The sequence below is a fragment of the Pongo abelii genome, chromosome 23 (genome assembly GCF_028885655.2).
Source record: "Pongo abelii isolate AG06213 chromosome 23, NHGRI_mPonAbe1-v2.0_pri, whole genome shotgun sequence".
Taxonomy (NCBI): domain Eukaryota; kingdom Metazoa; phylum Chordata; class Mammalia; order Primates; family Hominidae; genus Pongo; species Pongo abelii.
This window is the reverse complement of record NC_085929.1, coordinates 17,083,607-17,106,355: the sequence shown is the minus strand read 5'-3', so window position 1 is coordinate 17,106,355 and position 22,749 is coordinate 17,083,607.

Genomic DNA, 22,749 nt, shown 5'->3' with positions numbered 1-22,749 from the left:
TGAATGTGGAATGGAATGTGTAATGGACCGGCATGGAACTTGGAATGGAAGGTGGAATGGATATTGGAATGGATTGGAATGGAACGTGGAATGGAATGGAAGGGAACGCAATGTGAAATGGAGTGCAATGGAATGTGAAATGGAATGGAATGGAATATGCAATGGAAAAGATTGGGCAGTGGAATCGGATGTGGTATGGAATGGAATGGATCGTGGAATCGAACGTGGAAAGGAAAGTGGAATGGAAAGTGTAATGGAACGTGGAATAGATTTGAATGGAACGTGTTATGGCATTGAGTGGTATGTGGAATGGATTGTGAAATGGAATGGAATGGAATGTTTAATGGAATGGATTGGAATTGAATGGAATGAATGTGGAATGGAAAGGAATGTGGAATGTAACGTGGAATGTAATGGAATGGAATGTGAAATGGAATGGTATGGATTGTGGATTGGAACATTTAATGGAACCTGGAATGGAATGGAATGGAATGTGGAATAAAATGTGTAATGGAATGGAATGGAATGGAATGTGGAATGGAATGTGGAATGTTATGGAATGCAATGGAACGTGGAGTGTAATGTGGAATGGAACGAGGAATGGAAAGCGGAATGGAACGTGGAATGGAAAGGAATGGAATGTGGAATGGTATGGAATGGAATGTTGAATGGAATTGTATGAAATGTGGAATGGAATGTGGAGTGGAATGGAATGGAATGTGGAATGGAATGGAATGGAATGTGGAATGGAATAGAATGGAATTTGGAATGGAATAGAATGGAATGGGAAATGGAATGTGGAATGGGGTGGACTGGAATGTGGAATGGAAAGGAATGGAATGGAAAGGAATGTGGAATGGAAAGGAATGGAATGGAATGTGGAATGGAATGGACTTGAATGTGGAATGGAATGTGGAATGGAATGGACTTGAATGTGGAATGGAATGTGTAATGGACGGGCATGGAACTTGGAATGGAAGGTGGAATGGAAATTGGAATGGAATGGAATGGAACGTGGAATGGAAAGGAAGGGAATGCAATGTGGAATGGAGTGCAATGGAATGTTAAATGGAATGGAATGGAATGTGGAATGGAAAAGATTGGGCAGTGGAATGGGACGTGGAATGGAATGGAATGGATCGTGGAATCGAACGTGGAAAGGAAAGTGGAATGGAAAGTGTAATGGAACGTGGAATAGATTTGAATGGAACGTGTTATGGCATTGAGTGGTATGTGGAATGGATTGTGAAACGGAATGGAATGGAATGTTTAATGGAATGGAATGGAATTGAATGGAATGAATGTGGAATGGCAAGAAATGTGGAATGTAACGTGGAATGTAACGGAATGGAATGTGGAATGGAATGGTATGGATTGTGGATTGGAACGTTTAATGGAACCTGGAATGGAATGGAATGGAATGTGGAATAAAATGTGTAATGGAATGGAATGGAATGGAATGTGGAATGGAATGTGGAATGTCATGGAATGCAATGGAACGTGGAGTGTAATGTGGAATGGAACGAGGAATGGAAAGTGGAATGGAACGTGGAATGGAAAGGAATGGAATGTGGAATGGTATGGAATGGAATGTTGAATGGAATTGTATGAAATGTGGAATGGAATGTGGAATGGAATGGAATGGAATGTGGAATGGAATAGAATGGAATTTGGACTGGAATAGAATGGAATGGGGAATGGAATGTGGAATGGGGTGGACTGGAATGTGGAATGGAATGGAATGGAATGGAATTGAATTTGTAATGGAAAGGAATGGAATGGAATGTGGAATGGAATGTGGAATGGAATGGACTTGAATGTGGAATGGAATGTGTAATGGACGGGCATGGAACTTGGAATGGAAGGTGGAATGGAAATTGGAATGGAATGGAATGGAACGTGGAATGGAAAGGAAGGGAATGCAATGTGGAATGGAGTGCAATGGAATGTGAAATGGAATGGAATGGAATGTGGAATGGAAAAGATTGGGCAGTGGAATGGGACGTGGAATGGAATGGAATGGATCGTGGAATCGAACGTGGAAAGGAAAGTGGAATGGAAAGTGTAATGGAACGTGGAATAGATTTGAATGGAACGTGTTATGGCATTGAGTGGTATGTGGAATGGATTGTGAAACGGAATGGAATGGAATGTTTAATGGAATGGAATGGAATTGAATGGAATGAATGTGGAATGGAAAGGAATGTGGAATGTAACGTGGAATGTAATGGAACGGAATATGGAAAGGAATGATATGGATTGTGGAATGGAAAGTTTAAAGGGACATGGAATGGAATGGAATGGAATGTGGAATGGAATGTGTAATGTAATGGAATGGAATGTGGAAAGGAATGTGGAAAGTAATGGAATGGCATGTGTAATGGAAGAGAAAGTAATGTGGAGTGGAATGGAATGGATTGTGGAATGTAATGTGGAATTGAACGGAATTGAAAGGAGAATGGAATGGAATGGAATGTGGAATGGAATGTGTAACGGAATGGAATGGAATGTGTCATGGAATAGAATGGAATGTGCAATGGAATGGAAAGGAACTTGGAATGGAATGTGGAATGGCATACGGAATGGAAAGAGGAAAGGAACGTGGAATATAATGTGGAATTGAAAGAATGGAATGTGGAATGGAATGTGGAATGGAATGGAATGGAAAGCGGAATGGAATGTAGAATGGAATGGAATGGATTGTGGAATTAATGTAGTTTGGACTGGAATGCAATGGAATGGAACTGAAGGTGGAATGGAATGGAATGGAAAGTGGAATGGAATGTAGAATGGAATGGAATGGATTGTGGAATGGAACGTGGAATGGAACGTGGAATGGAACGTGGAATGCAATGGAATTTGGAATTTAATGGAATGGAATGGAATGTGGAATGGAATGGAATGGAATGTGGAATAGAATGTGGAATGATATGGAATGCAATGGAACGTGCATTGTAATGTGGAATGCAACGAGGAATAGAAAATGGAATGGAACGTGGAATGGAAAGGAATGGAATGTGGAATGGTATGGAATGGAATGTTGAATGGAATGGAATGAAATGTGGAATGGAATGTGGAATGGAATGGAAAGGAATGTGGAATGGAATGTGGAATGTAATAGAATGGAATTCGGAAAGGAATAGAATGGAATGCGGAATGGAATGTGGAAAGGAATGGACTGGAATGTGGAATGGAATGGAATGGAATGGAATAGAATGGAATTTGTAATGGAAAGGAATGGAATGGAGTGTGGAATGGAATGTGGAATGGAATGGAATGATCTTGAAAGTGGAATGGAATGTGTAATGGACCGGCATGGAACGTGGAATGGAAAGTGGAATGGAAATTGGAATGGAATGGAATGGAATGTGGAATGGAATGGAAGCGAATGCAATGTGGAATGGAGTGAAATGGAATGTGAAATTGAATGGAATGGATTGTGGAATGGAAAAGAATCGGAAGTGGAATGGGATGTGGAATGGAATGGAATGGATCGTGGAATCGAACGTGGAGAGGAAAGTGGAATGGAAAGTGTAATGGCACATGGAATAGATTTGAATGGAACGTGTTATGGCACTGAGTGGTATGTGGAATGGAATGTGAAATGGAATGGAATGGAATGTTTAATGGAATGTAACGGAATGGAATGGAATTGAATGGAATGAATGTGGAATGGAAAGGAAAGTAATGTGGAATGTAACGTGGAATATAATAGAATGGAATGTGGAATGGAATGATATGGGTTGTGGAATGGAAGGTTTAATGGGACATGGAATGGAATGGAATGGAATGTGGAATGGAAAGTGTAATGGAATGGAATGGAATGGAATGGAATGGAATGTGGAAAGGACTGTAGAAAGTAATGGAATGGCATGTGTAATGGAAGAGAATGGAATGTGGAATGGAATGGAAAGGAATGTGGAATGTAATGTGGAATTGAACGGAATTGAAAGTAGAATGGAATGGAATGGAATGTGGAATGGAATGTGTAATGGAATGGAATGGAATGTGCAATGGAATGGAAAGGAACGTGGAATGGAAAGTGGAATGGCATATGGAATGGAAAGGGGAAAGGAACGTGGAATGGAAAGTGGAATGGCATATGGAATGGAAAGGGGAAAGGAACGTGGAATATAATGTGGAATTGAAAGTAATGGAATGTGGAATGGAATGTGGAATGGAATGGAATGGAAAGTGGAACAGAATGGAAAGCAATGTGGTATGGCATGTGTAATGGAATGGAATGGAAGAGAATGGAATACGGAATACAATGTGGAATGTACTGGAATGGAATGTGAAATGGAATTGAATGGAACATGGAATGGAAAGGAATGGAATGTGGAATGGAATGCAATGGAACGTGGAATGGAAACTGGAAAGGGAGGCAGAAAGGAACAGGGAATGGAACGTGGAATGGAACGTGGAATGTAATGTGGAATTGAAAGTAATGGAAGGTGTAAAGGAACAGAATGGAATGGAACGGAATGTGGAACGGAATGCAAAGGAATGGTAATGTAAGGTAATGGAAAGTGGAATGCAATGGAATGGAATGTGGAATGCAATGGAATGGAATGTGGAATGCAATGGAATTGAATGTGGAATGAAATGGAATGAAATGAAATGAGGAATTGAATGGATTGGAATGTGGAGTGGAGTGGAATGGAAAGTGGAATGCAAAGGAATGGAATGAAATGAGTAATTGAATGGAATGCAATGTGGAATGGAATGGAATGGAATGTGGAATGGAATGGAATACAACTTGGAAGGGAATGTGGAATGGACTGGAATGGAATGTGGAATGAAATGGAATGGAACGTGGAATAGAATGTGGAATGGAATGGAATGGAAAGGAATGTGAAATGGAATGGAATGTGGATTGGAATGGAATGGAATTTGTAATGGAATGGAAAGTAATATGCAACGGAATGTGGAATGGAATGGAATGGAATGTGGAATGGAATGGAATGGAATGGAATGTGGTTGGAATGTGGAAAGGAATGTGGAATGGATTGTGGAATGAAATGTGGAATGGAATCTGCAATGCAACTGAATGGAATATGGAATGGAAAGTGGAATGGAATGTGGAATTGAACGTGAAATGCAACGTAGAATGGAATGGAATGCAATATTGAATGGAAAGTGGAATGGAATGGAACGCGGAATGGAATGTGGAATGGAATGGAATGGATTGTGGAATGGAATGTGAAATGGAATGTGGAATGGAATGGAATGGAATGTGGATTGCAATGGAATGGAATAAAATGTGGAATCGAATGGAGTGGAATATGGAATGGATTGGAATGCAATGTGGAATGGAATGGAATGGAAATTGGAATGGAATGTGGAATGGAATGTGGAATGGTATGTGGAATGAAATGTGGAATGCAATGGAATGGAATGTTGAATGGAATGAAATGGAATGAGGAATAGAATGGAATGGCATGAAATGTGGAAGGGAATGTGGAATGGAATGTGGAATGGAATGCAATGGAATGTGGAATGGAATGGAATGGAACGTGGAATTGAATGGATTGGAATGTGGAATGGAATGGAGTAGAATGTGGAATGGAACGGAATGGAATGTAGAATGGAATGTGGAATGGAATGGAATGGATTGTGTAATGGAATGGAATGGAATGGAATTGAATGCGGAGTTGAATGAAATAAAATGTGGAATGGAATGAAATGGAATGTGAAATAGAATGGAATGGAGTGTGGAATGTAATGTGGATTGGAAAGGAACGGAATGTGGAATGGAATGGAATGTAATGGAAAGTGAAACAGAATTTGGAATTGAATGAAGAATGGAATGAAATGGAATGTGGAATGGAATGGAATGGAATGTGGAATGGAATGTGTAATGGAATGTGGAATGGATTGTGTATTGCAATGTGGAATGAAATGTGGAAAGGGATGTGGAATGGAAACGATTGTAATGTGGAATGGAATGTGGAATGGAATGTGGAATGGAATATGGTATGAAATATGAAATGGAATGTGGATTGGAATGGAAAGGAACGTGGAATTGAACGGATTGGAATGTGGAATGTAATGTGGAGTGAAATGTCGAATGGAACATTGAATGGAATGCAATGGAAAGCGGAATGAGATGCGGCATGGAATGGAATGGAACGTGGAATGGAATGTGTAATGACTTGTGCAATAGAATGGAAAGGTACGTGGAAAGTAATTTTGAGTGGAAAGGAATGGAATGTGGAATGGAATGCGGAATGGAATGGAATGGAATGTGGAATGGAAAGTGGAATTCAATGGAATGGAATGTGGAATGGAAAGTAATGGAATGTCGAATAGAATGGAATGGAATGGAATGTTATGGGAATGGAATGGAATGGAATGTGGAACGCAATGGAATGGAATGAAATGAGGAATGGAATAGAATGGAATGTGGAATGCAATGGAAAGGAATGTGGAATGGAATGGAATAGAACGTGGAATAGAATGGAATTGAATGGAATGTGGAATGGAATTTGGAATGGCATGTGGAATGGAATGGAATGAAATCTGGAATTGAATGGAATATAATGTAGAATGGAATGGAATGGAATGTGGAATGGAATGGTATAGAACGTGGAATAGAACGGAATGGAATGGAATGTGGAATGGAATGTGGAATGGCATGTGGAGTGCAATTGGATGGAATGTGGAATGGAATGGAATACAACGTGGAAAAGAATGTGGAATGGGCTGTAATGGAATGTGGAATGGAATGGAATGGAACTTGGAATAGAATGTGGAATGGAATGTGGAAAGGAAAGTGCAACGGAAAGGAATGGAATGTGAAATGGAATAGAATGGAAAGTGGAATGGAATGCAATGGAATTTAATGGAATGCGGAATGGAATGGAATGGAATGTCGATTGCAATGGAATGGAATGAAAAGTGAAATTGAATGGAATGGAATGTGGAATGGAGTTTAATGGAATTTGGAAGGCAATGGAATGGAACGTGGTGTGGAATGTGTAATGGAATTTGGAATGGTATGTGGAGTGGAATGTTTAATGGAATGGAATGAAATGTTGAATGGAATGGAACGGAATGTGGAATAGAATGGAATGGAATATGGAATAGAATGCAATGGAATGGAATGTGGAATGGAATGAAATGGAATGTAGAATGGAATGGAATGGAATGGAATGTGGAACGGAATGGAATTGAATGTGGAATGGAATGGAATGTAATATGTAATGGAATGGAAGGGAATGCGGAATGGAATGGAATGGAACGTGGAAGAGAACGTGGAATGGAAAGTGGAATGGAATGTCCAGTGGAATGTAATGGAATGTGGAATAGAATGGAATGGAATGGAATGGAATGCAGAACGGAATGGAATGGAATGTGGAATGCAATGGAATGGAAAGGAATGTGGGATTGAATAGAATGCAATTTGGAATGGAATGGAATGGAATGTGGAATGGAAAGGAATGGAACGTGGAATGGGAAGTGGAGTGGATCATGGAATCCGACCTGGAATGAAACGTGGAATGGAATGTGGAACGGAATGGAATGGAATGTGGAATGGAATGGAATGGGATGTTGAATGGAATGGAATGGAGTTGAATGTGAAATGGAATGAAATGGAACGGAATGGAATTTAGAATGCAATGGAATGAAATGTGGAATGGAATGGAATGGAATGTGGAATGGAATGGGATGGAATCGAAAGTGGAATTGAATTTGGAATTGAATCTGGAATGGAATGAAATGGAATGTGGAATGGAATGGAATGGAATGTGGAATGGAATGGAATGGAATGTGGAATGGAATGTGGAATGGAATGTCGAATGGAATGTGGAACGGATCATGGAATGGGATGGAAAGGAAAGTGGAATGAAATGTGGTATGGAATGGAGTGGAATGTGGAATGGAACGTTTAATGCAATGTGCAAAGGAATGGAATGGTACAATGAACGTAACTTAGTGTGGAAAGAACGGAATTTGCAATGGAATGCAATGGAATTTGTAATTAAATGTGAAATGGAATGGAATGGAATGAGGAATGGAATGTTGAACGTAATGTGGAATGTAATGTGCAATGGAATGGAATGGAATGTGGAAACGAATGTGGAATGTAAAGGACGGTAATGTGGAATGCAATGTGGAATGGAATGGTATGGAATGTGGAATGGAAAGTGGAATGGAGTGGAATGGAATGTGGAATGGAATGTGTACTGGAAAGGAACGGAATGTGGAATTGAATGGAATGGAATGAGGAATGGAATGTTGAATGGAATCAAAAGGAATGAGGAATGGAATGTGGAATGAAATGGAATGACATATTGAATGAAATTGAATGGAAAGTGGAACAGAATGTGGAATGGAATGTGTAATGGAATGTGGAATGGTATGTGGACTGGAATGTGGAATGGAATGGAATGGAATGTGGAATGGAATGGAATGGAATGTGGAATAGAATGGAATAGAATGGAATGTGGAATGGAATGGAATGGAATGTGGAATGGAATGGAATGGAATGTGGAATGCAATGGAAAGGAATGTGGAATGGAATGGAATGGAATGGAATGTGGAATGAAATGGAATGGAATGTGGAATAGAATGGAATGAAACGTGGAATGTTATGTTAAATGGGATGTTGAGTGGAATGTAATGGAATGTGGAAAGGATTGGATTGGAATATGGAATGCAGAGTGAGTGGAATGTGGAATGGAATGAGGAATGGAATGGAGTGGGATGTGAAATGGAATGCATAATGGAAGGGAATGAATTGTGCAAAGGAATGTGGAATGGAGTGTGGAAAGGAATGTGGTATGCAACGGAATAGAATGTGGAATGTAACGTGGAATGGAATGTGGAATGGAACGTGAAATGGAGTGGAATGGAATGTGAAATGGAACTTGTAATGGAACGGAACGGTAAGTGAAACGGAATGGCAAGTGATAAGGAACGTGAAATGGAACATGGAAATACACGTGGAATGGAACGTGGGGTGGTACTTTTAATAGAAAGTGAAAAGGAATGGAATGGAACGTGGAATGGAAGGTGAAATGGAATGTGGAATGGAATGGAATGAAATATGGAATAGAATGGAATGGAATGTGGAATGAAATTTGAAATGCAATGGAAAGGAAAGTGGAGTTTAATGTGGAATGCAATGGAATGGAATGCGGAATGGAATGTGGAATGGAACGTGAAATGGGACGTGGGATGGAAGGTGGAATGGAACGTGAAATGGAACGTGGAATGGAATGTAGAAATGAACGTAGAATGAAATGGAATGGAATGTGGATTGCAATGGAATGGAATGTGGAATGGAATGTGGAATGCAATGGAATGTAATGTACAATGGAATATGGAATGGAATAGAATGGAATTTGGAATGGAGCGGAACGGAATGGAATGTGGAATGGAATGAGGAATGTAATGGAATGAAATGTGGAATGAAATGGAATGGAATGGAATGTGGAATGGAATGGAATGTGGATTGGAACGGAATGGAATGTCGAAGGGAATGGATTGAAATGTGGAATGGAATGGAATGGAATGGAATGTGGAATGGAATGGGATGGAATGTGGATTGGAATGTGGAATGGAATGTGGAATGGAATGCAATGGAATTAAATGGAATGTGGAATGGAATGTGGAACGGAATTTGGAATGGATTGTGGAATGGTAAATAATGGATTGTGGAATGGAATGGAATGGAATTTGGAATGGAATGGAATGGAATGGAATGGAATGTGGAATCGAATGCAACGGAATGTGGAATGGAATGCAACGGAATGTGGAATGCAATGGAATGGAAAGTAGAATGGAATGTGGAATGGAAAAGAATGGAATGTGGAATGGAATGGATTGGAATGTGGGATGGGATGTGGAATAGATTGGAATGGAACGTGGAATGGAATGTGGAATGCAATGTGGAATGGAACGTGTTACGGAAAGTGGAATGGAATGGAAGGGAACGTGGAATGGAAAGTGGAACGGAAAGGAATGGGACTTGGAATGGAATGTGGAATGTAATGGAAAGGAATTTGGATTGGAATGTGGAATGAAAGGTGGAATGGAATGGAATAGAATGGAGTGGAATGGAATGGAATGGAATGGAGTGGAATGGAATGGAATGGAATTGAATGGAATGTGGAAAGGAATTTGGAATGGAATGTGGAATGGAAAGGAATGGATTGTGGAATGGAATGGAATGGAATGTGGAATGGAATGGAATGGAATGGAATGGAATGGAATGTGTAATGGAATGCAGTGGAATGTGGAATGGAATGCAACGGAATGTGGAATGGAATGGAATGGAATGTGGAATGAAATGGAATGGAAAGGTATGGAATGTGAAATGGAACGTAATGGAATGTGGAATGGAATGTGGAATGGAACGTGGAATGGAACGTGGAGTGGAACTTGGAATGGAACGTGGAATATAACGTGGAATGGAATGTGGAATGGTATCTGAAATGGAATGGAATGGAACGTGGAATGGAATGGCATGCAATGGAATGTTATGCGGAATGGAATGGAATATAATGGAGTGGAGTGTATTGCAGGGGAGTGAAATGGAGTGGAATGGAGAGGAATGGAATGGGATGGAATGCAATCGAATGAAGTGGAGTGGAGTGGGTTGGAGTGGAGTGGAACAGAATCGGATGTAATGGAGTGGAGTGGAGTGGAGTGGAGTGGAACGGAGTGGATTGGAATGGAATGGAATACAATGGAATGGAATGCAATGGAATGCAATGGACCGGATAGAATGCAATTAAACGTTGTCATGTAATTTGAGCTGAAATTGGGCCACTGTACTCCAGCCCAGTTATCACAGTAATAGCTAGTTTAAATAAAGGAATGGAATGCAATGGAATGAAGTGGAATGGAATGGAATGCAATGGAGTGGAGTGGAGTGGAATGGATTCGAATTGATTGCGGTGGAGTGGAATGTAATGCAGTGTAGTGGAGTGGAGTGGAGTAAAATAGAATGGAATGGAATGGGATGGAATGGTTGCAATGGAATGGTGAAAAGAAATGTGGGCTGAGTTTGTGCCACTGCAGTATGGCCTTTGTGACAGAGTGAGATCCTGTGGAAAGAAAGGAATGGAGTGGAATGGAATTGAGTGGATTGGAGTGGAGTGCAATGGAATGGAATGGAATGGAATGGTGAAATGAAAAGTGAGCTGAGATTGTGACAATTCACACCAGGATGGGTGACAGAGTGAAATCCTTTCAAAAGAAAGGAATGCAATAGAAGGGAGTGGAATGGAATGAAATGGATTGGAGTGGAGTGGAGTGCAAAGGAGTGGAGTTGAATGGAATAGAGGGGATTGGAATGGAATGAACTGCAGTGGAGTGGAACAGAGAGGATTGGAATGCAGTTGAGTGTAGTGGAGTGCAATGGAATGTAGTGGAGTGGAATGGAATGGAGTGCAGTGTAATTGAATGGAATGGGATGGAATGGAAAGGACTGGAGTGGACTGGAATGGAGTGGAGTTGAGGGAGTGGAATTGATTGGAGTGGAGTGGAGTGGAATGGAATAGAATGGAAGGGAATGGTGTGGAGTGGAGTGGAGTGGAATGGAGTGGAATGGAGTGGAAAGGAATTTAGTGGAATGGAATGGAATGGAGTGGAGAGGAATGGAATGGAGTGCAGTGGAATGGAGTGCAGTGGAATGGAGTGGAATGTAATTGAGTGGAGTGGAATGGAATGGAGTGGAATGGAATGGAATAGTGTTGAGTGGAATGCAATGGAGTGGAATGGAATGGAATAAAGTGGAATGGAATGGAGTGGATTGGAATGGAATGGAATGAATTGCAGTAGAGTGGAATGGAATGGACTGGAGTGCGGTGGAGTGGAATTCAGTGCAATGGAGTGGAATTCAATGGACTGGAGTGGAATGGAATGGAGTAGAGAGGTGTGCAATGGAATGGAGTTTAGTGGAATGGAATGGAATGGAGTGGAAAGGAGTGGAGTGGAATGGAATGGAGCGGTATGGAATGGATTGGAGTGGAGTGAAATGGAATTTAGTGGTATGGTGTGGTGTGGAGTGGAGTGGAGTGGAGTGGAACAGAATGGAATGGAATGGAATAAAGAAGTGTGTGCTGGGATTGTGACACTTCTCTTGAGCCTGTGTGACAGAGGGAGATTCTGTTGAAAGAAAGGTGTTGAATGGAAGGGATTGGAATGGAATAGCATGCAATGGATTGGAGAGGAGTGGAGTGGAATTGAGTGGAATGGAGTGGAGTGAAGTGGAATGGAATGTTGAAATGAAACGTGAGCTGAGATTGTGCCACTGCACACCAGGAGGGGTATCAGAGTGTGATCCTGTCAGATAAAGGAATGGAATGGAATGGAATGGAGTCAAACGGATTGAAATGGAGTGGAGTGGAGTAGAGTGGAGTGCAAAGAAGTGGAGTTGAAAAGAATAGACTGGAGTGCAATGGAATGGACTGGAGTGGAGTGGAAAGGAAAGGATGGAATGGAGTCTAGTGGAGTGGATTACAATGGAATTGAGTGGAGTGTAATGGAATGCAGTGGATTGGAATGGAATGGAGTGGAGTGGAATGGAATGGAATGGGTTGAATGGAAAGGAGTGGCATGTACAGGAATGGAGTGGAGTAGAGGGAGTGGAATTGATTGGAGTGGAGTGGAGTGGATTGTAGTGGAGTGGAATGGAATGGAATGGAATGAAGTAGAGTGGAGTGGATAGGAAAGGAATGGAATGGTGGGCAATGGAATGGAGTGGAACGGAATGGAATGTTGTGGAGTGGAATGGAAAGGATTGGAGTGGAGTGAAGTGGAGTGGAATGGAATGGAGTGGAGTGGAATGGAATGGGTGTTATGGAATGGAATGGAGTGGAGTGGAATGGAGCGGGTGGGGTCGAGTAGAATTTAGTGGAGTGGAATAGAGTGGAATGAAATGGAATGGAGTGCAGTGGAATGGAATGGAGTGGAATGGAATGGAGTGTAGTGGAATGGAATGGAGTGGAATGGAATGCAATCGGGTGGAGTGGAATGGAATGGAGTGGAAAGGAATGGAATGGAGTGGAGTGGAATGGAATGGAGTGGAGTGGAATGGAGTGGAGTGGAGCGGAATGGAGTGGAGTGGAGTGGAATGGAATGGAGTGGAGTGGAATGGAATAGAGTGGAGTGGAATGGAGTGGAGTGGAGCGGAATGGAGTGGAGTGGAGCGGAATGGAGTGGAGAGTAGTGGAATGGAGTGGAGTGCAATGGAGTGAAGTGGAGTGGATTGGAATTCAGTTGCGTGGAATGGAATGGAATGGAGTGGAGTGTAATGGAAAGATGTGGAGTGGAATGGAATGGAGTGGAGTGGAATGGAGTGGAGCAGAGTGGAATTCAGAGGAATGGAATGGAATGTAATTATATGGAGTGGAATGGAGTGGAGTGGAGTGGAGTTAAATGAAATGGAATTGAGGGGAATGGAGTGGAATAATGAAATATGAGCTGAGATTGTGCCTCTGTACTCCAGGCTGGGTGAAAGAGTGAGACACTCTCGAAAGAAAAGAATGGAATGGAATGCAGTAGAATGGAATGGAATGGAATGGAGTGGACTGCAGTGGAGTGGAGTGGAGTGAAGTGGAATGGAGTGGAATGGAGAGGAATGGAATGGAATGCAATGGAAGGGAATGAAGTGGAGTAGAGTGGGGTGGGGTGGAGTGCAGTGGAATGGAGCAGAATGGAATGGTATGGAGTTGTATTGAGTGCAGTGGAGTTCAGTGGAGTCTAGAGGAATGGAATGGAGTGGAGTGGAATCAGATGTAATGGAATGAATTTTAGTGGACTGGTATGGAGCACAACGGAATGGAACGGAATCTAACAGAATGGAACAGAATGGAACGGAATGGAATGGAATGGCAAAATGTGTGTGCAGGTTGTGCCACTGCACTATAAGCTGTGTGATAGAAGGAGATCCTGTCGAAAGAAAAGAGAGGATTGGAATGGAATGCATTGGTGTGGAGTGAAGTGAAATTCAGTGGAATGGAATGGAATGGAAAGGAGTGGAATGGAATGGAATGGAAAGGAATGGAATGGAGAGGATTGGAGGGGAGTGGAGTGAAGCAGAATGGAATGGAGTGGAATGGAATGTGAGCTAAGATTGTGCCACTGCGCTCCAGGCTGTGTTAGAGAGGGAGATACTCTCCAAGGAAAGGAATGGAATGGAATGTAGTGGAATGGAATGGAATAGAATGGAGTGGACTGGTGTTGAGTGGACTGGAGTGAAGTAGAGTAGAGTGGAGTGGAGAGGAATGGAATGGGATGGAACGCAATGGAATGAAGTGAAGTGGAGAGGGGTGCAGTGGAGTGCCATGTAATGGAGCGTAATGGAATGGGTTGGAGTTGAATGGAGAGGAGTGGAGTGCAGTGGAGTCTGGAGGAGTGGAATGGAGTGGAGTGGAATCGGATGTAATGGAATATAGTGCAGTGGAGGGGAGTAGAGTGGAACGGAATGGGTTTCAATGGAATGGAATGGAATGAAATATAATGGAATAGAAAGGAGTGGAATGGAATGAAATGAAATATAATTTATTGGAATGAAATGCAATCGCTGGCAATAGAATACAATGCAATGCAATGGAAAGTTGACATCCAATGTTAGCTGAAATTGTGCCACTAAACTCCAGCCTGGGTGACACAGTGATATCCTGTTGAAAGAAAGGAATGGAACGCAATGGAGTGAAACGTAATGGAATGGCAGGGATTGCATTGGAGTGGAGTGGAGTTGAGTAGAGTTGAGTGGAGTGGGATGGAGTGGAATGGAGTCGAATGGAATGCAATGGGGTGGAATGGAATGGAGTGGAGTGGAGTGAAGTGGAGTGAAATAGAATGGAATGGAATGGTATGGAATGGAATGCAATGGAATGGTGAAAAGAACTGTGAGCTGAGATTGTGACACTGCACTCCAGCCATTGTTACAGAGTGAGATGTTGTGCAAAAAAGGAATGGAAAGGAATGGATTGGAATGGAATGGAAAGAAGTGGAGTGGAGTAGAGTGGAATGAAGTGAGTGGAGTGGAATTGAGGAGAGTGGAACGGAGTGGAGTGGAATGGAAAGGAATGGAGTGGATTGGAATGCAATGGAGTGGAGTGGAATGGAATGGAGTGGAATGGAATTGAGGAGTTGAACGGAGTAGATTGGAGTGAAATGGAGTGGAGTGGAGTGGAATGGAATGGGGTGAGTGGAATGAAGTGGAGTGGAATGGAATGGGGTGGAGTGGAATGAAATGGAGTGGAATGGAATGGAGTGAAGTGGAACGCAGTGGAGTGGAGTGAAATGCAGTGGAGGGAGTGGAATGGAATGGAATAGAGTGGAATGGAATGGAATGGAGTGGAATGGAATAGAATGGAGTGGGATGGAGTGTAGTGGCGTGTAGTGGAGTGGAAAGGAGTTGAGTGGAATGGAATGCAGTGCAGTGGAAAGGAGTGGAGTGGAATGGAATGGAGTGGAATGGAATGGAGTGGAGTGGAATCGAACGGATTGGAATGGAATGGAATAGAGTGGAATGGAATGGAGTGGAGTGGAATGGACTGTAGTGGAGTAGAATGGAATGGGTTGGAGTGGAATGAAATGGTGTGGAGAGGTATGGACGGGAGTGGAGTGGATTGGAATGGGTTGGAGTGGAATGGAATGGAGTGGAGTGTAATGGAGGGGAGTGGAGTTAAATGGAATGGAGTGCAATGGAATGGAGTGGAGTTAAATGGAATGGAGTGCAATGGAATGGAGTGGAGTTAAATGGAATTGAGTGCAATGGAATGGAGTGGAGATCTATGGAGTGGAGTGGAATGGAATGGATTGGAGTGGAATGGAATGGAGTGGAATGTAATGGAGTGGAATGGATTGGAATGGAATGGAGTGGAGTGGGATGGAGTGTAGTGCAATGGACTGGAATAGAATGGAATGGAATGTAGTGGAGTGGAATGGAATGGAGTGAAATTCAATGAAATGGAGTGGAGAGGAAATGAATGGAATGGAGTGGTGTGGAATGGAATGTAACGGAAGAGAGCAGAATTGAATGGAGTGGAGTGGAGTAGAAGGAAATGGAGTGGAGTGGGGTGAAACGGAATGGAGTGCAGTCGAGTGGAATGGAGAGGAATGGAATGGAATAGAGTGGAGTGGTATGGAATGCACTAGAGTGGAGTGGAATGGAATGGAGTGGAGTGGAGTAGAGAGAAGTGGAGTGGAATCGAGTGGAGTGGAATGGAATGGAGTGTAGTGGAGTGGAGTGGAGAGGAGTGAAATGGAATGGTATGGCATGGAATGGATGGGAGTGAACTGGAAGGGAATGGAGTGGAGTGGAAAGGAATGGATTGGGCTGGAATTGAAAGGAATGGGTTGGAGAGGAGTGGAGTGGAGGGCAGTGGAGTGGAAAGGAATGGAATGTAGTGGTGTGGAGTAGAATGGTATGGAATGGAGCAGAATGGAATGGAGTGGATTTTAGTGGAATGGAGTGGAGTGGAATGGAACGGAATATAGTTGAGTGGAGTGGAATGGAGTTCATTGGAATGGAGTGGAGTGGAGTGGAATGGATTGGAGTGGAGTGGAATGGAATGTAGTCGAATGAAGAGGAATGGAATGGAGTGGAGTGGAATGGAATGGAGTGAAATGAACTGGAGTAGAATGGAATGGAGTGGAGTGGAAGGGAATGGAGTGGAATGAAAAGGAATGGAATGGTGTGGTGTGGAATGGATTGGAATGGAATGGAGTGGAACGGAATGCAGTGGAGTGGAGTGAACTGGAATGGATTGAAGCAGAAAGAAATGAAGTGGAGTGGAGTGGAAAGGAGTGGAGTGGAATGGAATAGAGTGGAGTGGAGTTGAGTGGAATGGATTGGAGTGGAGTGGAGTGAAATGGAATTGAATGGAATGGAATGAAGAAATGTGTGCTTAGATTTTTCCACTGCGCTGCAGCTTGTGTGACAGATGGAGATCCTGTTGAAAGAAAGGAGTGGAATAGAAGGGATTGGAAAAGCATGGCAAAAAATGGATAGGAGTGGAGTGGAGTGGAGTGCAGTGGAATAAAATGGAATGGAATGGAATGGAATAGAAAGGAATGGAATAGAACGGAATGGTGAAAAGAAATGTGACCTGAGATTCTGCCACTTTACACAATCCTGGGTGAAAGAGGGAGATCCTGTAAAAAGTACGGAATGGAATGGAATGTAGTGGAATTGATTGAAATGGAGTGGAGTGGAGTGGAGTGGAAAAGAGTGGAATGGAATAGAATGGAGTGGAGTGGAACGGAATGGACAGGAGTGGAGTGTAATGGAATGGAGTGGAATGGAGTGGAGTGGAGTGGAGTGGAATGGAATTGACTGGAGTGGAAAAGAATGAAGTGGAGTGGAATGGAATGGAATGGAGTGAAGGGTAGTGGGGTGCAGTGGAATGGAGCGGAGTGGAGGGGAATGGAGTGGAGTGGAGTGGAGTGGAGTGGAATTGATTGGTGTGGAGTGGAAAAGAGTGGAGTGAAATGGAATGGAATGAGATGGAATGGAAAGGATTGGAGTGGACTGGAATGGAGTGGAGAAGACTGAAATGGATTGAAATGGAGTTCAATGGAATGGAGTGGAATGGAAAGGAATGGAATGGAGTCTAGTGGAATGGAATGGAGTGCAGTGGAATGGAGTGGAGTTGAATGGGGTGGAGTGGAATGGAATGGAGTGCAATGGAATGGAGTGGAATGAAGTGGAGTGGAGTGGATTAGAGTGGAGTGCAGTGGAATGGAATGTAACAGAGTGGAATGGAATGGAACTGAGTGGAATAGAGTGGAATGGAATGAAGTGGAATGGAATGCAGTACAGTGGAATGGAATGGAGTGAAATGGATAGGAATAGAATGGAATGAATTGGGGTGGATTGGAGTGGAGGGAATTGGAGTGAACAGTAATGGAGTCGAATGGAATGGGATGGAGTGGAATGGAATGGAGTGTAGTGTAGTGGAGTGCAATAGAATGGAATAGAATGGGATGGAATGGAATGCAATGGAATGGTGAAAATAAATGAGAGCTGAGACTGTTTCATTGCATTCCAGCATTTGTGACAGAGTGAGATCCTGTGGAAAGAAAGTAATGAACAGCAATAGAGAGGAATGCAATGAAATGGAGTAGAATCGAATGAAGTGGAGTGGAATGGAGTGGAGTTGAGTGCAATGGAATGGAATGAAGTGGAGAGGAGTGGAGTGGAGTAGAATTGAGTGGAGTGGAGTGGAAAAGAGTGGAGTGAAATGGAATGGAATCAGATGGAATAGAAAGGAGTGGAGTGGACTGGAATGGAGTGGAGTGGAGCGCAGTGAAATGGATTGGAATGGAGTTCAGTGGAATGGAGTGGTGTGGAAAGGAATGGAATGGAATCTAGTGGAATGGAATGGAGTGGAGTGGAATGGAGTGACGTTGAGTGGGGTTGAGAAGAATGGAATGCAGTGCAATGGAATGGAGTGGAGTGGAGTGGATTGGAGTAGAGTTCAGTGGAATGGAATAGAACGGAGTGGAATAGAGTGGAATGGAATGGAAAGGAGTGGAACAGTGTGGAATGGAATGGAGTGGAATGGATTTCAATAGAGTGGAATGGAATGGAGTGGAATGGATAGGAATGGAATGGAATGAATTGGAGTGGATAGGATTGGAGTGAACTGGAACAAAGTAGAATGGAATCGAATGGAATGGGATGGAGTGGAATGGAATGGAGTGGAGTGTAGTGGAGTGAAATAGAATGGAATGGAATGGAATTGAATGGAATACAATGGAATGGTGAAAAGAAATGTGAGCTGAGACTGTATCACTGCACTCAAGCATTTGTGACACAGTGGGATCCTGTGGAAAGAAAGTAATGAACTGGAATGGAGTGGAATGCAATGGAATGGAGTAGAATCAAATGGAGTGGAGTGGAATGGAGTGGAGTTGAGTGCAATGGAATGGAGTGGAGTGGAATGGAGTGGAGTGGAATGGATTGGAGTGGAGTCGAATGGAGAGGATTGGAGTGGAATGGAATGGAGTGGAGTGGAATGGAGTGGACTTGAGTGGAATGGGAAGGAGTGGAGTGGATTGGAGTGGAGTGGCGTGGAATGGAGTGGAATGGAGTGGAGGGGAAAGGAATGGAGTGGAGTGGAATGGAATGGAGTGGAGTAGAATGGATTGGAGTGGAGTGGAATGGAATGGAGAGATGAGTATAATGGGATGGAATAGAATGGAATGGAATGGAGTGGAATGGAATGGAGTGGAGTGGAATGGAATGGAGTGGAGTGGAATGGAATGGAGTGGAGTGGAGTACAGTGGAGTGGAGGTGAGTGGAATGTAGTGGAAAGGAATCGAATGTAATGGAATATAGTGCAGTGGAGTAGAGTGGAGTGGAATGGAGTGGAATGGAACAGAATAGAAAGGAACAGAACGGAATGGAATGGAATGGAGAAATGTGTTTTGCTATTGTGCCACCGCGCTACAGCCATGTGACAGAGGGAGATACTGGGGAAAGAAACGAGTGGAATGGAATGCAAAGGAATGGAATGGAATGGATTGGTGTGGAGTGGAGTGGGATTGAGTAGAATGGAATGGAATGGAATAGAATAGAATGGAATTGAATAGAGTGGAGTGGAAAGGAATGGTGTGGAGTGGAATGGAATGGAATGGAGTGTAGTGGAATGGAATGTAGTGGAGTGGAAATGAGTGGAGTGGAGTGGAATGGAGTAGAGTGGATTGCAGTGGAGTGAAGAGGAATGAAGTGGAGTAGATAGGAGTGGAGTGGATTGGAATGGAGTGGAGTGGAGTGGAAATTAATGGAAAGGAGTGGAATGGAATGCAATGGATTGGAATGGAATGAAATGGAATGCAATGGAATGGAATGGAATGGAATGGAATGGAATGGATTGCAATGGAATGCAATGGAATGGAATGAAAAGGAATGGAATGGAATGGAATTGAATGGAATAACGAAATGTGATTTGAGATTGTGAAACTGAACTCCAGGCTTGATTACAGAGTGAGATGTTCCCGAATTTAAGGAATGGAATGAAATTCAGCGGAGTGGAATGGAATGGAATCGAATGGAGTGGACTGGAGTGGAGTGGAGTGAAGTGGGGTGGAGTGGAAAGGAGAGGAATGGAATCAGATGGAATGGAGTGGAATGAAGTGGAGTGGAGTGGGGTAGAGTGGAGTGAGGAAGAATGGAGTGGAATGGAAGGGGTTGGAGTGGAACGGAGTGGAGTAGAGTGCAGTGGAGTGGAGAGGAGTGGAATGGAGGAGAATGGAATCGGATGTAATGGAATTTAGTGCAGTGGAATGCAGTGGAACATAATGGAACGGAATGGATAGAATGCAACATAACGAAACGGAATGGAGTAATATGTGCTGAGATTGTGCCACTGCGCTACAGCTTGTATGACACTGGGTGACCTATCAAAAGAAAGGAGTGGATGGGAATGGAATGGAATGGAATGGAATGGAATGGAATGGAACGTATTAGAGGGGATCAGAGTGGAATCAATTGGAATGGAATGGAATGGAATGGAATGGAATGGAATGGGATGGGATGGGATGGAATGGGATGGGATGGAATGGAATGGAATGGATTGGAATGGAATGGAGCAGACTAGAGAGAAGCAGAATGGAATGGACCGGAATGGAACAGAATAGAACGGAATGGAATGTGAGCTGAGATTGTGCCACTGCACTACAGGCTTGGTGACAGGCTGAGATACTCTCGAAAGAAAGGCATGGAATGGAATGAAGTGGAAAGGAATGGAATAGAATGGAGTGGACTGGAGTGGAGTGGAGTGGAGTGAAGGGGAGTGGAGTGGAATAGACAGGAATGCAATGGGAAGGAATGGAATTGAATGAAGTGGAGTGGAGTGGGGTGGAGTCAAGTGCAGTGGAATAGAGTGGAATGGAATGGGATGGAGTGGAATGGAGTGGAGTTGAGTGCAGTGGAGTGGAAAGGAGTGGAATGGAGTGGAAGAGAATCGGATTTAATGGAATGTAGTGGAGTGGAGTAGAGTTGAACAGAGTGGAATGGAATGGAATGGATTGGAATAGAAAGGAATGGCATGGAATGGAATGGAATGGAATGCAATGGAATGCAATGGAACAGAATGCAATGGAATGCAATGAAACAGAATAAAATGCAATGAAAAGTTGACATGTAATGTGACTGAAATTGGGCCACTACACTCCAGCCTGAGTTTCATAGTGATAACCTATCGAAAGAAAGAAATGGAATGTAATGGAGTGAAATGGAGTAGAATGGAATGGAATGGAGTGGAGTGGAGTGGAGTGGAGAAGAGTGGAGTGGAATGGAGTCGAATCGATTGGAATGGAGTGGAATAGAATGGAGTGCAATGGAGGGGAGTGAAATAGAATGGAATGGAATGGGATGGAACGGAATGCAATGGAATGGGGAAAAGAAATGTGGGCTGAGATTGTGCCACTGCACTCCAAAATTTGTGACAGAGTGAGATCCTGTGGAAAGAAAGGAATGGAATGGAATGGAGTGGAATGGAACGGAATGGAGTGGAGTGGAATGGAGTGGAGTGCAGTGGAACGGAGTGGAGTGGAGTGGAGTGGAATGTATTGGAATGGAAAGTAGTGGAATGGAGGGGAATGGAATAGAGTGGAGTGGAAGGGAATGGAGCGGATTGGAATGGAATGGAATGGAGTAGAGTGGAATGAAATGGAGAGAAGTGAAATGGAATGGAACAGAATGGAATGCAGTGGAGGGGAATGGAATTGAGTGGAGTGGAGTGGAGTGTCATGTAGTGGAGTGCAGTGGAATGCAGTGGACTGGAAAGCATTGGAGAGGATTTGAGTGGAGTGGAGTGGAGTGGAATGGAATGGAGTGGAATGGAATGGAGTGGAGTGGAGTGGAATGGAATGGAATGCAGTGGAAAGAAGCAGAATGAAATGGAGTGTAGTGGAAGGGAATGGAGTGGAATGGATTGGATTGAAATGGAATGGAGTGGAGTGGAATGGAATGGAATGGAATGGAATGGAATGGAATGGAGTGGAGTGGAATGGAATGGAGTGGAGTGGATTTGAATGCCGTGGAGAGGAATGGAATGGAGTGAAGTGGAGTGGAGTGGATTGGACCAGAGTAGAATGGAGTGGAATCAAATAGAGTGCAGTGGAATGGAATGGAGTGGAATGGACTGGAATGGAATTGAATGGAGTGGAGAGGAGTGGAATGGAATGGAGTGGAGTGGAATGGAATGGAATGGAATGGAGTGGAGTGGAGTGGAATGGAATGGAGTGGAGTGGAAAGGAATGGAATGGAGTGGAGTGGAATGGAATGGAATGAAATGGACTGGAATGGAATGGAGTGGAGTGGAGGGGAATGGAATGGAGAAGAATGAAATGGAATGGAATGCAGTGCAATGGAATGGGTTGGAGTGGAGTGGAATGAAATGGAATGGAGTGGAGTGGAATGGAATGGAGTGGAATGGAGTTTAATGGAATGGAGTAGAATGGAATGGAGTGGAGTGGAATGGAATGAAGTGGAGTGGAATAGAGTGGAGTGGAGTGGAAAGGAGTGGAGTGGAGTGGAATGGAGTAGAGTGGAGTGGAAAGGAGTGGAGTGCATTGGAGTGGAGTGGAGAGGAATGGAGTGGAGTGGAAAGGAGTGGAGTGGATTGGAATGAAGTGGAATGGAGTGGAATGTAATGGAAAGGAGTGGAATGGAATGCAATGGATTGGAATGGAATGGAATGGAATGCAATGCAATGGAATGCAATGGAATGGATTGAAAAGGAATGGAATGGAATTGAATTGAATGGAATAACG